The sequence below is a fragment of the Protopterus annectens genome, chromosome 3.part1 (assembly GCF_019279795.1).
Source record: "Protopterus annectens isolate FY-2018-M chromosome 3.part1, PAN1.0, whole genome shotgun sequence".
Classification (NCBI taxonomy): domain Eukaryota; kingdom Metazoa; phylum Chordata; order Ceratodontiformes; family Protopteridae; genus Protopterus; species Protopterus annectens.
Window position 1 is genome coordinate 84014384 of NC_056732.1, and position 14259 is coordinate 84028642.

The 14259-nt window shown below is 34.8% G+C and overlaps 1 protein-coding gene across 2 annotated transcripts in view; it reads right to left on the minus strand.

Moving 5' to 3' along the window:
• LOC122798011 (fer-1-like protein 6) overlaps positions 1 to 14259 on the minus strand; it is a 1810759-nt gene that overhangs the window by 1052645 nt on the left and 743855 nt on the right. The window lies entirely within an intron of this gene.

Sequence of the window (14259 nt, forward strand, 5' to 3'; positions counted from 1 at the left end):
ATATATATATATATGGATAGATATCTTATATAAAGCATGTTTGGAAAACTATGTTATAAAGACTTTAAGTGTAATAGACAAAAACAAAATATAGTGAACAAGATACAGACTGTTCCCTGCTATAACTGTACCTTTTGTAAGTATATAAATACTGATGTAGAATTTATCCACCCAATTTCTAAAAAGAACTTTGTTTTCTAAACATTTGCTACTTCTCACACTGAAAATGTGGTTTCCCTTGCCAGCTGTGAGAAATGATCAGCATTCTATATAGGCAAAATGAATAATAAGTTAAAAGATAGGATAGCATCACATATGTCGGAGATACATAGACAACTAGATACAAATGCTTCATAAAAGCATATTCAATGCTATGGAAATGAAAATTTGTTCAAGTTTAGAGTGCTACAAAAGATAGATTTGAATCATAGGGGTGGGAATATATATATATATATATATATATATATATATATATATATATATATATATATATTCTTCTTCTTTTGGCTGCTCCTGTTAGGGGTCGCCACAGCAGATCAACTGTTTCCATTTCTTCCTGTCCTCTGCATTGTGCTCTGTCACACCAACCACCTGTATGTCCTCTATCACCACATCCATAAACCTTATCTTAGGCCTTCCTCTTTTCCTGTTACCTGGCAGCTTCATCCTTAGCATCTTTTTCCCAATATACTCTGCATCCCTCAGCACATGTCCAAACCAACGTAATCTTGCCTCTCTGGCTTTGTCTCCAAACTTTCCAAGCTGGGCTGACCTGCTAATATACTTATTCCTAATCCTGTCCATCCTCGTCACACCCAGTGCAAATCTTAACATCTTCAACTCTGCCACGTCATGCTCTGACTCCTGCCTTTTTGTCAGTGCCACTGTCTCCAACACATAAAACATAGCTGGTCTCACTACCTGTTTGTAGGCTTTCCCTTTCACTCTTACTGGAAAAAAATCTTCCAGTTTAAACAGGCACTCCATCTCCCAAGCAGTCATAAAAAGGTTGGCATAGCTATTGGCACACAAGGTGCCCATAGCCATGCCATCCCATTGCAAATAGCACTGTGAGTCAAAACAAAATATATTATTCTCAAGTACAACTTCCAGGAATAATATCAACAAGTCCATGACAGGGCCACTAAACTCAATATAACTTTTTAAGTAGTCATGAACCATCCGGACCCCTTCCCCATTGGGAATAACTGTAAAGAGTGACTGGACATTAATAGTAACCATTAGATAAGAGGAGTCAATGGTACTTCCTTCATATACATATACAGATCCAATAAAAATTGCTTTGTATCCCTTAGTACATATGCATTAGCATCAACAACCAGGTGTAAAAACCTTTCAACGTAAATAGAAAATGGCTCAGTCGACCACCCTCTACCCGACACAATGGGCCTCATTGGGGGCCATCTGCCATCCTTGTGTATTTTAGGAAGGCCCTGAATCACAGGTATGAAGGGGTCGCTGACTAACAAGTATTCAAAAAATTCTCCTGTGATGACATGACTCTTATAAAGGTCGTCAAGCATCTCACATATCCTTTGTACATGTAACTTCACTGTCTCATGCTCAATGGCACAATAAAACCTCTCATCTCCCAGCATCCGCTTTATGGAATCATCACAGAACATAGAATCCATACTACTACGCAGCCTCCTTTATCAGCTGGTCTAATTGCTAGGGTGGGGTCATTTCTCAGGCCTATCAGGGCTTTCTTCTGTTTAAATGTCAAATTTCCCTTCATGTTATGCTGATTACCCTCATCCTTCATCCTGTACAAATCATTCTCTACCAATTTACTGAAGGCAGCCACTAGAGGTGGTATACCAGGAACATACACACTAGATTTCTTGAACCGTTTATCATTGGTCACAAACATTTTTTATGGCTGCTTGGGAGATGGAGTGCCTGTTGAAACTGGAAGATTTTGATTTAAAAGTCCCTTTCTACAGACGTTTTGTGGATGATCTTTTTTCATCTGGAAAGGGATGACAGATGAATTGGCTGTATTTATTGATAAAGTAAATAGTTTGAGTTTTTGAAGTTTAGTCATGAGTTCTCAAGAACGTGGATTTCCTTCTTGGATGTATATATAGAGAGGCTGGACAATGGGTTGTTGAATACGGGGATATATAGGAAGTCGTGTCACCGTAATGCCCTTCTACATAGGCATAGTATGCATCCGGGATATGTGTTTGGGAATGTGGTTAGAGGTCAAGCTATGAAGATATCCCAGTACAATCCCTCCCAAGCAGGATTTAATTTGGAATTGAATGATTTATGTGTGAGGTTGAAGGCTAGGGCTTATAAGACTGAGGAGATTGAGAAGGGGTTGAGTGGTCTATCCACCTTGAGGGAGGGTGTAGCTACCCCATATTTTTCAGATTTGGTAGATGTTACAACCAATCAAGGTGTGTTGGAGTCTTTGAATGGGTCTGCTGGAGTTGGCAGGATCAGGGTACCTCTTTTACACCCAGGATGTGGGAAGTGTTAAGGATGTGATTAGGTCACATTGGGAAGTTCTGACAGTGGATCCTAACATTAAGGAGGTTATAGGAGATACCCCACAATTTGTTTATAAGAAAAAATCTAACCTGAAGAGGTTATTGTGTTACCCCAAACGTGTGGACAGGGATGAGAAACATGGTATGTTGGGAACATTTCCATGCAACCAGTGTAATTTTTGTGATTATATAGATTCTAGAGCGTGGTTCATACATCCTTCTAATGGTACCAGATATGAGTTTAGGGCCCTTGTTGATTGTTTGTCTGAACATGTAGTCTATCTTGCATGCTGTGTAGCATGTGAAGTATTCTATGTTGGTAAGACAGACAGAAAGTTCAGGGACAGGATACGGGAACATCTATATCAGATTAGGATCAGGTCAACTGTCAATGCACTTTCTAAACATGTCCTAGGAGCAGATGACACCCATGTGTTTAGGTTTAGAGCCATTGATGTGGTGTCTGTTAACCCTAGAGGTGGAGACATCAGGAACCAAACTGACATACAGGAAGCCAGATGGTTCATCGGACTGAGGGAAGACCAATACCCTGGACTCAATGACAAGATACCCCTTAAGCCCTTTTTGAAGTCCAGAGGGCTTAGGTAAAAGTTTGGATGGGATTACGTGAGTGTGATCTACTATATATACATACAACTATATATACAAACATATATATATATATATATATATATATATATATATATATATATATATATATATATACATACTTATTCATATATTTCTATGAGATTTTTAGATATATTATGTATGTATGTGGAGAAAGATATATATATGTACATTCATTATGCAAACATATATGTGGATATTAAATATTTTCATTGTATATTTTATATATTTGTTTTTATATGTATGTATATATATATATATATATATATATATATATATATATACATACATATACATATATATATTTTTTTTCTTTTATGTGTTTTTATACGTTTGTACTTATTGAATTGTTAAATATTTGATTTTAGGTTGGAGATATATATATATATATATATATATATATATATATATATGTATATATTTCTTACTGCTAGGGATGTTTGTCTCTTTAAATTTGTTGGTTGAATTTGGTTTTGCCCCTATTTTTACATTAAAAGTAAGCAATTGTTAAGTGATTATATATGGTCTGATGAAGCCCTGTTGGGTGAAAGCATTTACCACTGTTTTTACATGATTTTTTAATAAATCAGTTTATCGTGGACTGGATTGTTTTATGTTGGATTGGATGATTTTGATCCTGAAAGCCTTGTTTTGCTCCGATACCTGTGGTTTCTAGTTACTTCTATTTTTAAACATTAAGTACAATCAAATGACATCAAACAATGAATAACTTTAACACTTCAATCTCTTCCTCGTAAGGTAAACCTTATTTTTGTTGTTGTTGTTGTTAAGCCCAGGGTAATGACATGCCTCTTGTTTTAGTTGCCAAAGATCTTCCTTTCAATCCAGTTCATCTTTAACATCAAATCTAATATGTCTGTTTGTAACATAATCAATGGCTGAAAAGGCCAACCATTCTTAAAATGCAAACATTTTTTTAACATGCTTAGCCAAAGCATTGGTTATGTCACCTATTTTGACATCATACAGATGCTCATATATTGTATGTGACAATTCTACAGATGTTCTACCTATACAAAATGAACAGCAACACAAACATATTGCAATATAAACTACAAACCTTGAACAGCAAGTGAATGAACCCAGGAAATCTCTTATTTTGTCCTTAATACATACCGTTTTACTTTCTTTTATATACGTATAATAATTACAAGCCTGACACTTAAACATTGCCTTTGATTTCATTGTTGGAATCACCATCAATGTCCTTTAAACTAGCCACTGTTTTCATACCAAATAATGGCATATCACTTATCCTAGTGCTAATACCAGGAAAACTGTTAAGAAATGTCTAGTTATTCATTACAATTGTTTTGATGTAATTTACGTGAACTTAATTTTGTTGGACAAACTATAATATTTATTAACATCTGTGAAATTAACAATTGAATCTGTTTTATATCATGTATCATACTTATAGGGCCTAAACTTTAACAACCTGCCATGTTTTACTTTTCCCAGGGCTTCATCCACTGACTCACAAGAACAACCCAAGTGTATGAATTTATTATACAAAGAACAGTTTAAATTTACAAAAAAACTTGTCTTTATCAGTCAACCTGCTAGCTCCAATAAATTGTCCTTTAATAATATTTTGCTTCAGACTAATATGATGCATGCTCCTAAAATCAAGGTAAGAATTACTCTGTAGCTCTTTTTATATTTTTTTTCTGACAAGAAACCCTGCATTTTATACTCATTCAAAACCTCTTTTTTATATATTTGTCTGACAGGAAACTTGCATTATTTGTATATTCAAATCTAAAAAAATTAATGGATTTCAAATCATGAGCAAATGTAAAGGACAAATATTCATCCTTGCAATTCAAATATTTAATAAAATACAAGAAAAATGATTGGACTCCTGTCCAAACAAAAATAACAGCAATAAACATTTATACAAAGTTATGTATTTCATAAGAAGTAATAAAATGGAGCTAAACTGCTGGCTTTTATCATTAACACATATGCAAACATAGTCCTATCAGTCTGGGAAGACTAATATGTCTTTGATACTAATGTGCCTCATAGGATGTATTTGTCCTTCTATAGAGGCTTGTAGATGACATATTTTTTTATTTGGGAAGGTAGTGAAGTGACATTACATGAGTTTACAAAGGTCTACAGTTTTTTTAATTTTGATATGACATATTCTTCCATTCAAATTATTTTTTTAGATATTACTCTGTCTTTTAATGATGGTAGTTTAGATACTAAAGTATTTACAAAAACCAGATCAAGCTGCCAGATATCTACACTCATTTAGTATGCATCCCAAATATATGTATAATGGGATAGTAAAAAGTCAACTATTAAGAGCTAGTAGATTAAATATACAGACAGAACAGTTTGTTCATGATGGATTTGAAATGACTGATAATTTTTGTGAAAGAGGATTTAATGAAAGTTTATTAGAAAGAAAAAAATATAGAATTTGTTAATTCTGAAAGGGATACCAAGCCATATTTTTCTGACAGGACTGTGATACAACAGAATATAGAAAATAAGAGTAAACAGATGGGGTACATTATAAAATATAATCAATGCACTATACAGATTCAAAATATCATTAGGAATAACTTGCCGATATTATGTTTGGATCAAGAAATAGTTATGTATATACTAGACCAACTTTTGTGTTTAAGAGAGAGATGAACTTAAAACTGAAGTTATATAAGGAACTTAAAACAAAAATAAGAAGGTGGGTACCAAATATGGTACAAAACCTTGCTATAACTGTAGTTTTTGCAGGTATATAAATAAAGAAAATGACTTTATTCAACCTATAGACGGAAAGGCATTTATATTTAAAACTTCTGCAATATGTAGCACACAGAATGTTATATAGCTTGCTAATTGTGAAAAAGTATAGGGAAAACTAACTACAAATTGAAAGACAGAATAAGTTGTCATTTATCAGAAATTAGAAAGGAAGTAAACACCAATTGTTTAAACATATTGCTTTGACAGATCAGACCCATTCATTTAAATTTAGAGTGCTACAACTGGTATTTAAGAACAACTGTGGTGGTGATTTGAATACAGCTATAGAATTAGCTGAATTTAAGTGGATAAAGTTTTTTAGAGCTGATTACACTCCTAGGCGGAATCTAGTCAGTAGCATAAAACCAATTCTTAAAATGAAAAGAATGGAGATCTGAACTAATGTATCTATTTAAGTTATTAAATTCAGCTGAGTTTAGATGTATAGTATATGTATCTTTAAGAATTTCAGATTTTACTAACTGATTAATTAATTGCATGAACTGCTGGTTTATTAACTTAAATATATATATATATACATATATATATATATATATATATATATACACACACATATATAGATATAGATATGTGTGAGTGTTTTAACTTGCAATATTCACTTAAGCACTGAGGAAGAACTTGTATGCTTGAAGGCTTTGTCATTTTTATTAAACTTTCTTATATTTTTATACTTTTGCTGGTAGTATCCAGATATTTTATGGATTTTAAAATCATTTATATCAGGACTTTATGAATGTCATCAACTGGAAAACTCTTGTCCTTGTTCTTAGTAACTAAGCTTTGAGAAGGAAAGACTCCTACGTCATCCAGCAAAACATTTACAGCAAATGCAATTGCTTGTCCAATACCACCATCTATTGATCTGAAAGACATACTGCTACCACCTTGTTTAAGATATGCCCATTTTCATAGTCATGCTTATTGCTCTCAAAATATTTAAGTATCCTTTTTTTTGCATCTCTTTTTCTTGAATTAATTTTTGCTGCATACTTTCCATTTTAGACTCAAAATGAGTAGCGGTAGTAGCCATTTTTAATTTGGAGTACTATGCTTTGATATTGATATTCATATCATTAACAACACTTTTACTGTGTTCCAACAAAAGTTCATCATATTGCAAACCCCTCTTCTCATTCAATTCTTTCCATTTCTGAAGTCCACCAACAGGCATTCTGAGAACTCTTAGACCATTTGGAACTTATTCAATGTCTAAACACATTGACATCAGCTTGCCCCTGAATCTGAGTGATTGTAGGCAATTAGATCTTTGAAGCAAGTTCAGGGAAGCTGTAGCTTATTAGACTAGGAAAAAATACTTTAAATACCTATGTTATTACATTAGCTATGGCTGTACACAGGACTTCTGTCCTAACCACATTTTTCATTTAATGTTAGTATCTATTTCCTTTCACTTGAGCTGCTGGCAAAAATGGATGGGCATGCTGATGCCAGGGTGCATGTCTAAGGCACTCCATCAGGCAAGGTACAGTCTATAGAGGGGTGTAGCCACCAGACATGAATAGCCAAGTGTAGAGGGTAAGGATGGGAAGTCAGGATTAGGTCATAAAGAAAAAAAATCCCTCAGATGAAGCAGTGATGGCAAGACCTCCCAGTATGACTTTAAAGTCTGGACCAGCCTGTGGCCAGCATCAGAGTTTGTTCAGCTGTAAGGTGAGGGGTTGGTAGATCCAGTGATGAATGAGGGCACTGGTGTACATCTCATAACAATGACACAATGAAGCCAAAAAAAAATATTTCCTTTGATCTTTTGACCTTTTTTTCTGTTCTAGCTAGTGTTCATTTAACTCACTGAAGGCTAAAACGCCTTTTGTGTACTTCCATTTCACACACCCTACCAAATTATGGTGCCCAGAAAGTTTTTGGGTCTAGCTTCTTTAAGTGACTTACTAGCTGATAATAGCTTTTATTAGAAAGGGCAAAGAGTTATTAACAAAATGACACTAGGATTTTTAGTCTAGAATGTCCTGCAATGGAGAAATTAATCATTGTTTTCCACTTATTATTGATATTTTCAAATTTATATTCATATTTTCATAAATGAGAGTCCTACATTTTATTGAGGTGTATGGTGTGAAACACCAATGTGGGAGACAGGACAATTCACTGATACTGCTGGTTTACATCACACTATACTAAAAATATTGTTAGTTGTTTGCAAGTAATTATGAAAATATGCAATATCCCATATGTACTTAATACTTCAAAAAATAAGCAACTTACAAACTGTTGCATGACATTAAGTGAAACCTTAGATTTTGTTGAAGAAAACTGTCTGATATTTGCACTGTAAGTTGCACATCTAAGAAATATCTAGTATTACTTATTCTGATAATTATACAATTAAACATATGTTTTCATATTTCTGTAAATATCTCAATAAACATGCACTTACAGAGGAATTTCTTGTTTTGCAAAAGCTTATGTCTGGTTAACAAAAAATATTCTAACAATATATGTCTAGGTTGTACAGTTTTCAAGAAATGAAAGGTTATTAGGAACGGTTTACAAAAAATATAATTTGGGGCTTGCATGCATTATAATATGTTATAGTAATTATGGAAAAGTCTATAAATACACTGTTATCACTGTAAGGAATACTTCTTACTGATAGCATGGCTATTTGTACAGTATTAATAGTTTTTATTGTTAAAAGAATATTTACATTTGTTTATCTTATGCTTTTTTAAGCTTCTTTTTCAGAAAATGCTTTGGAATGCAAGATGTGTGTAGGCTGCTAGAGATGTGATATTCCAGACCATGTAGGTGTTAATGAGTTAATACTTATATCTGTTTCCTTTGATCCTGTAACACTTTTCTGTCCTAGCCACTGCATATTTAACACTAATATATGTTTCTTTTAATCCTTTAACCAGTTCACATCAAAAGTCTTTAAGCAGTTCACTTCACCTGTAACACAGAGGGATAAGGTCCTAAATATGACTTAGACAGCCCCTTTTTGATTATCCCCCATGGTGATTAGTGGAATGGGGAGGGGTGATGTGAGTGAGATGATGATGTCATGCCCGCCATCTTAGGGGGAGGTTCTGCAATCATGGAACTTGAGTTTCTAGAGGACATGCTACCTCAGGGCTGGGGATTAGTATGTGGGCAGAGGCACATATGTTTTCCATACCAGCAGCACTAGAGGGGCTCTAGTGAACCACCATGTGGATTAGAAGCTCCAAGGGATGGGTAGGGGAGTTCACAAGGTCCAGAGCTCTGGCCCACTTTCTACCACCTGGCTCTGTCCAGTAGAATGAATGGGCTGATTAGGGAATAAATAGGCCACAGGGCTCTATCCTGGGCATGTTAGTCTTGACACGTGTCCCCAAGATAGGAACAAAAGGGCTAACAAAGCAAAGGAGGGGGAACCATAGATGCTGAAAAAAGCCTTGATATGCATATGAGCATAGGTGATCATAAACTGAGATCATAATAAAGCATCTGACCTTCACATCTAATTACAGCTCTCTTTGCTGGAAGGAAGTAATACTGTTTCTATGGCCAGTACAGTTAGACATGTCTGTGTATTAATACTTCTGTTTTCTCTATCACTCATCCTTCCTATAGTCTACAAATTAAATAAAAAAACAAATAAATAAATGAATAATTAAATAAAATTACGTTAACAACTTAAGTATACAAATAGTTTTAGCAGGTGACATCCAAAAACTTCTAGTACCTTCCGTACGTCCTGCTTCAGTGCAGAAAAGAAATTTAATAATTAGCCATAACTTCATATGTTGCAACATTAAGCCTCTTAACCCAAAGGTCTGTCCTCGGGCTGAAACCAAACTACTCAGCTTAATTTATTTATTTCAGTTTGGTTACCGGGGAAGTCCACTGGGCCAGTGGTGCGCCCATTTTCAGTGGAGGCCCGGGGACAAAAGCTTCAATAAGCAATATGGTTACAAGGTTACATAATGCAATGGTAAGTACATACATAAATGGATATAAAGGTTACATAATGCAGTGGAAAATACATATATGCAATCAGGTACAGAGGATAAATTGGCATTGAAATACAATTTTGACATAGGTAGCACAGTTTGTAGGTATTTACATTCAGGACAGTAAGTTTAGATTGACTGGACAATAAGTATATATGACTTAGTTGATATTTACAATATATACAATACTTGGAGTCAAGAGAGAGAGGATGCTTAGTCTGAGTATGTTAGCTTGGGTTTAATCAAGATAATAGAAAGAGCTAATAGTGCAGAGAAAAGCAGGAGAATGAAGAGCTCAAAGGGGAAATTCTCAAGATAGTTATGTAGGGTGAAAGCAGGAGCATTTACGTTTAGTGGATAGGTAAGAGAAAAGTAGGGTTTTGAAGGATTCAGAGTTAGGTGTAGTCCTGAGTGAAGGAGGGAGAGAGTTCCATTTTTGGCCAACAGTGAAAGAGAGAAGGTGTTGGCCTGCAGGGCATTTGGGCTTGTGGACAGAGATTAAATTTTGGTGTTCAGATCTCAAAGATCTGGTTGGGATGTAAGGGGGAAGGATGTTTGTTAAGGCTGGGCAGTTATCTGGATAGAATATTAATTTGTGGGCAGTGGTTAGTTGGAAATAGTCTAGGAGGTTTGGGAGTTCCAGCCATTTCAGAGATTGTAGGGTTAGGCAGTGGTGAGTAGAGGTTTTGGATTTAGTTGCGAATTTGGAGATTTTATTATAGCAAGTTTCTAGTTTAGAGGTGTTGGAAGAAGATATGTTAGTTAGTAGAGGGGCTCCATATAAATACATTTGAAACTAAATCTATGCTTTCTGATACTAAACAGAAGCTTAGCAGATCCAAGAAAACGTTAACGATCTATGATCACAACAACTTGCCTCGGATCAAGTCTCCTCTTTCAAGTTTCTAGGTCTCTAGTTAGACCCCCCCCCCCCCATTAAACTTCAAACTACATCCTTAAAACGTAGCTAAAAAACAATTTCCTACTTTCCTGGGCACAAAAGTATCCCCTTTTCTGACATAATCTACCAAGTCAGCAATAAGGAAAGAAATAGTACTCTCTCAACTTGAATTCAGCCTCCCTCTTATATCAGCATTGTCTACTAAAAACTCCCCACTATTCAAAGACTAGAAAACAAAATATGTTGATTTATTATGCATTCGCCAGCAATGAGCACAGAAAAGGGAAACTGTTAACCAAAGAACACATCTGCTTTTAGGATTGCATTTGTTCAACCTCCTACTTAAACATAGCCTTCCTCCTTTGGTATCAAAACTAATACGACATACTCCTATACACAACCCTAAAACACAAATCCCTTTCTCCAAGCTACACGTCTCTGACTTGTGATGATGATGATGATGTCTGAATCACAGAGCGCCAGGAATCATGTTTCATTAACGATTACGGTGTGACCAGTTAGAACAAAACTGAATCTCTTGGTTCTTGATCCCAAACTATGGCTGTCCCTCCCACATGAAAGAAAAGATTCATTTTTTTCTCCAAGTTCCATACTCTACTAAAATTTCACTTAGTTTGTAAAGCAGAATGTACCTGCTACCCCTCAGGTTAGATCACTTAAGACTAACTAAAACTGTTCTCTACTGTAATCCCCCCATTAACATCCTATACTGTTATATCTCTAATTTATGTTACTCCATTTTCATAAATGTTTTGAAAACTTATATGAATCTATTTTATTTACATTGTTACATAGCATAACATATTTCTACCATTGTACATTTGTACTGTCACATCAGTGATATGTAGTCTTGTTTACTTTCTATGTCCCTTTTCTACTCTTGCTTCAGTGTTATTTAGTTTTGGTTACTTATTCTGGTCAGTTATTGGCTCCAGGCTGGACAGCCCAGGAACACTACCGGGTTAAATGTCTTGCTCACAGTAACATAAATGAAGGTGGGAAGAATCAAACCCTAATACCATGGGCATAGGAAGCAGCTTGTTAATAGCTCAGAGCTTTAGTCCTTTGTGTTAACTAGTCATATCATATGCATTAAACTGAAACATGAAGCATGGAGCTCTATGATCTAAAGGGCATCTTCATCACCATCATCATCTTCATAGATCGGTTAATGTCTTTAGTACAGAATATTTTGCTAGTATGCATTACATAAACAAGAAGATGGCATTGTAATATTATTCAAAGGGGACATAAATTATGCTATGCATGAAAAGTGGTGTACCCAGCTTGAAAACAGGGTCATAATTTTAGTCAATGCTGCAGTAGTGAAACATAAGTGATGCAAACTTCTAGGGCTTTACCACAACTCAGCTGCATAGTTCAGTTGAAGACACTTTGTTTTCTTTAATAGAAAAAATATAAAGTCTGAAACTATATGCATGGGAGACATAAAGCAGGACTGGTCCCACCTCTTCTGACATCATACAGCTTTGTAGATTTAGTCAATTGACATCCTTGTCAACTAGGAGGGACAAAAACTCAAAAAGGAAAATTTTCCTTTACTGTGCTCTTATAACACATTCATCCAATGTATGTATGGTAGGGATACTAGGAAATTTAATCAATGATAAACTTATAAATGTCCCATAATGAAAAATAAACCTTTTTACTCAGTAACCTAAATCGACTCTTGTTTGATTGAAAAAAAAAAACTATACCTCAGCCACTAATCAGGCACAAAAAACTACTAGGCGTCATAAAAAGCAGTCTCAAAAAAGATGGTAAAAACTGATTTTTTAAATGGAAAGTATTGTAACCTACTAAAGATGATAAAATCTTTAAGGATTTTTCAAGTGGCAACTATAGTGTCCTGAACAATCTCCTTGGATCTTAAACAACTGTATTCATAGATTTATCACAGACACCCCATATACTAGATATGTGTGCAATAAACCTGAATGGCAGAGCTACAAAATCATCAAATTATTAAACAAAACAAGAGTATACTAGACCTTCAGTTTTTACCCAATTCAGTACAACAAGGTTAAGATCAACTACACCCCCCCCCAAAAAAAACTAAAAATAAATAAATAAAAAGAATCACAGGTTCATTTGAGATAAAGCTTACCAACATGACAATTAACAATGATAGGACTTTTTGCAATTACACATGGGATATGGGGAGGAGGAACAAGAATCTAGTGCTCTGGAATAAAATGTCACAATAACTGTGCCAACAGATGTATATAGCTAACATACCAGCACACGAATCTGAAATAAATTATAGGCAATGATGAATTCCATCTATTCTTCCTCCTTTCAGCATGATCTCCATTGCTCTCAACTGCACAGTTTATCACAAAATGTCCAGACTCTTGTCTCATATTTTTGGTCAGTTCCTCATAAAATTTATGGTTTTCTGGCAAATCACTGAAGGTTGAAGTCATTAATTGATACTAAATAATGACAGACATTTAAATTTCAGACTTCCTATCCTTACAAAAATGCATAATAATGCAAAACTTGCTATTCTAGCAACTAAGTTTATATGAACACCATTTAAAAATCTGTCCCTATTGTTGGGCCTTTATTCCTCCATCATTTTTGGCTTTGCCCAGATTTCTTGTACTAAGAGGTTGAGAGGTATGATGATCACACAAGAATTTACATTCACAATGGTCACTTCTGTCCCAAGTAAGACCAGAAACATCATTTCCATGTACCTAAATGAAATATTAGGAGTCATAATTTTTGCAGTCATAAAAGACTAGTGCAGCCTTTAAGCAAATTCTTAATGGAGCAATAAAAGCTGTCCATATGACTGACATCTGGAAATAGTTTATTGTAGTTGGAGTACATAAGGGGTCAAAGGTAAAAAAAAAGAGGAAAGGGACAGATGAAAAGGAAAAAAATCAAAATTGATTGTGTAAGGACTGAAGAACATTACTGTAAGAAAAAAGAAAAGAAAGACAGATGTTGAATACATGGCTCAAGCTGTGGGTGTACAAAGCCAGCTGGATGAGAATTGCATGCTTGCAAATGTAATACGCAATGAAAACAGTGGGATCAATAAGACTAATGGTAATGAGGATCATTTCTTTGTTACAATTGATAGAACAGATATTACTGAATTAGACATTGAAGATTCTTCAGATCTAATCAGAAAGGATGATCTTGTCACTGGACATTCAATTATTAGAGGAACTAACACTTACATTTGTAGACAAGATAATGAACATTCAACAGTGTTGTCAGGAACCAAAATAGAATATGTGAGACAAGCCTTGGAATGACTTAATGAAAGGAACTATGGATCTGTTTTCATGTCAGTACAAATGATCTCATCCACAAGGACTCTTTGAATGTTAGTAGGGAACTGACAGCCCTCATAGATAGCGTAGCTTGTACTGGT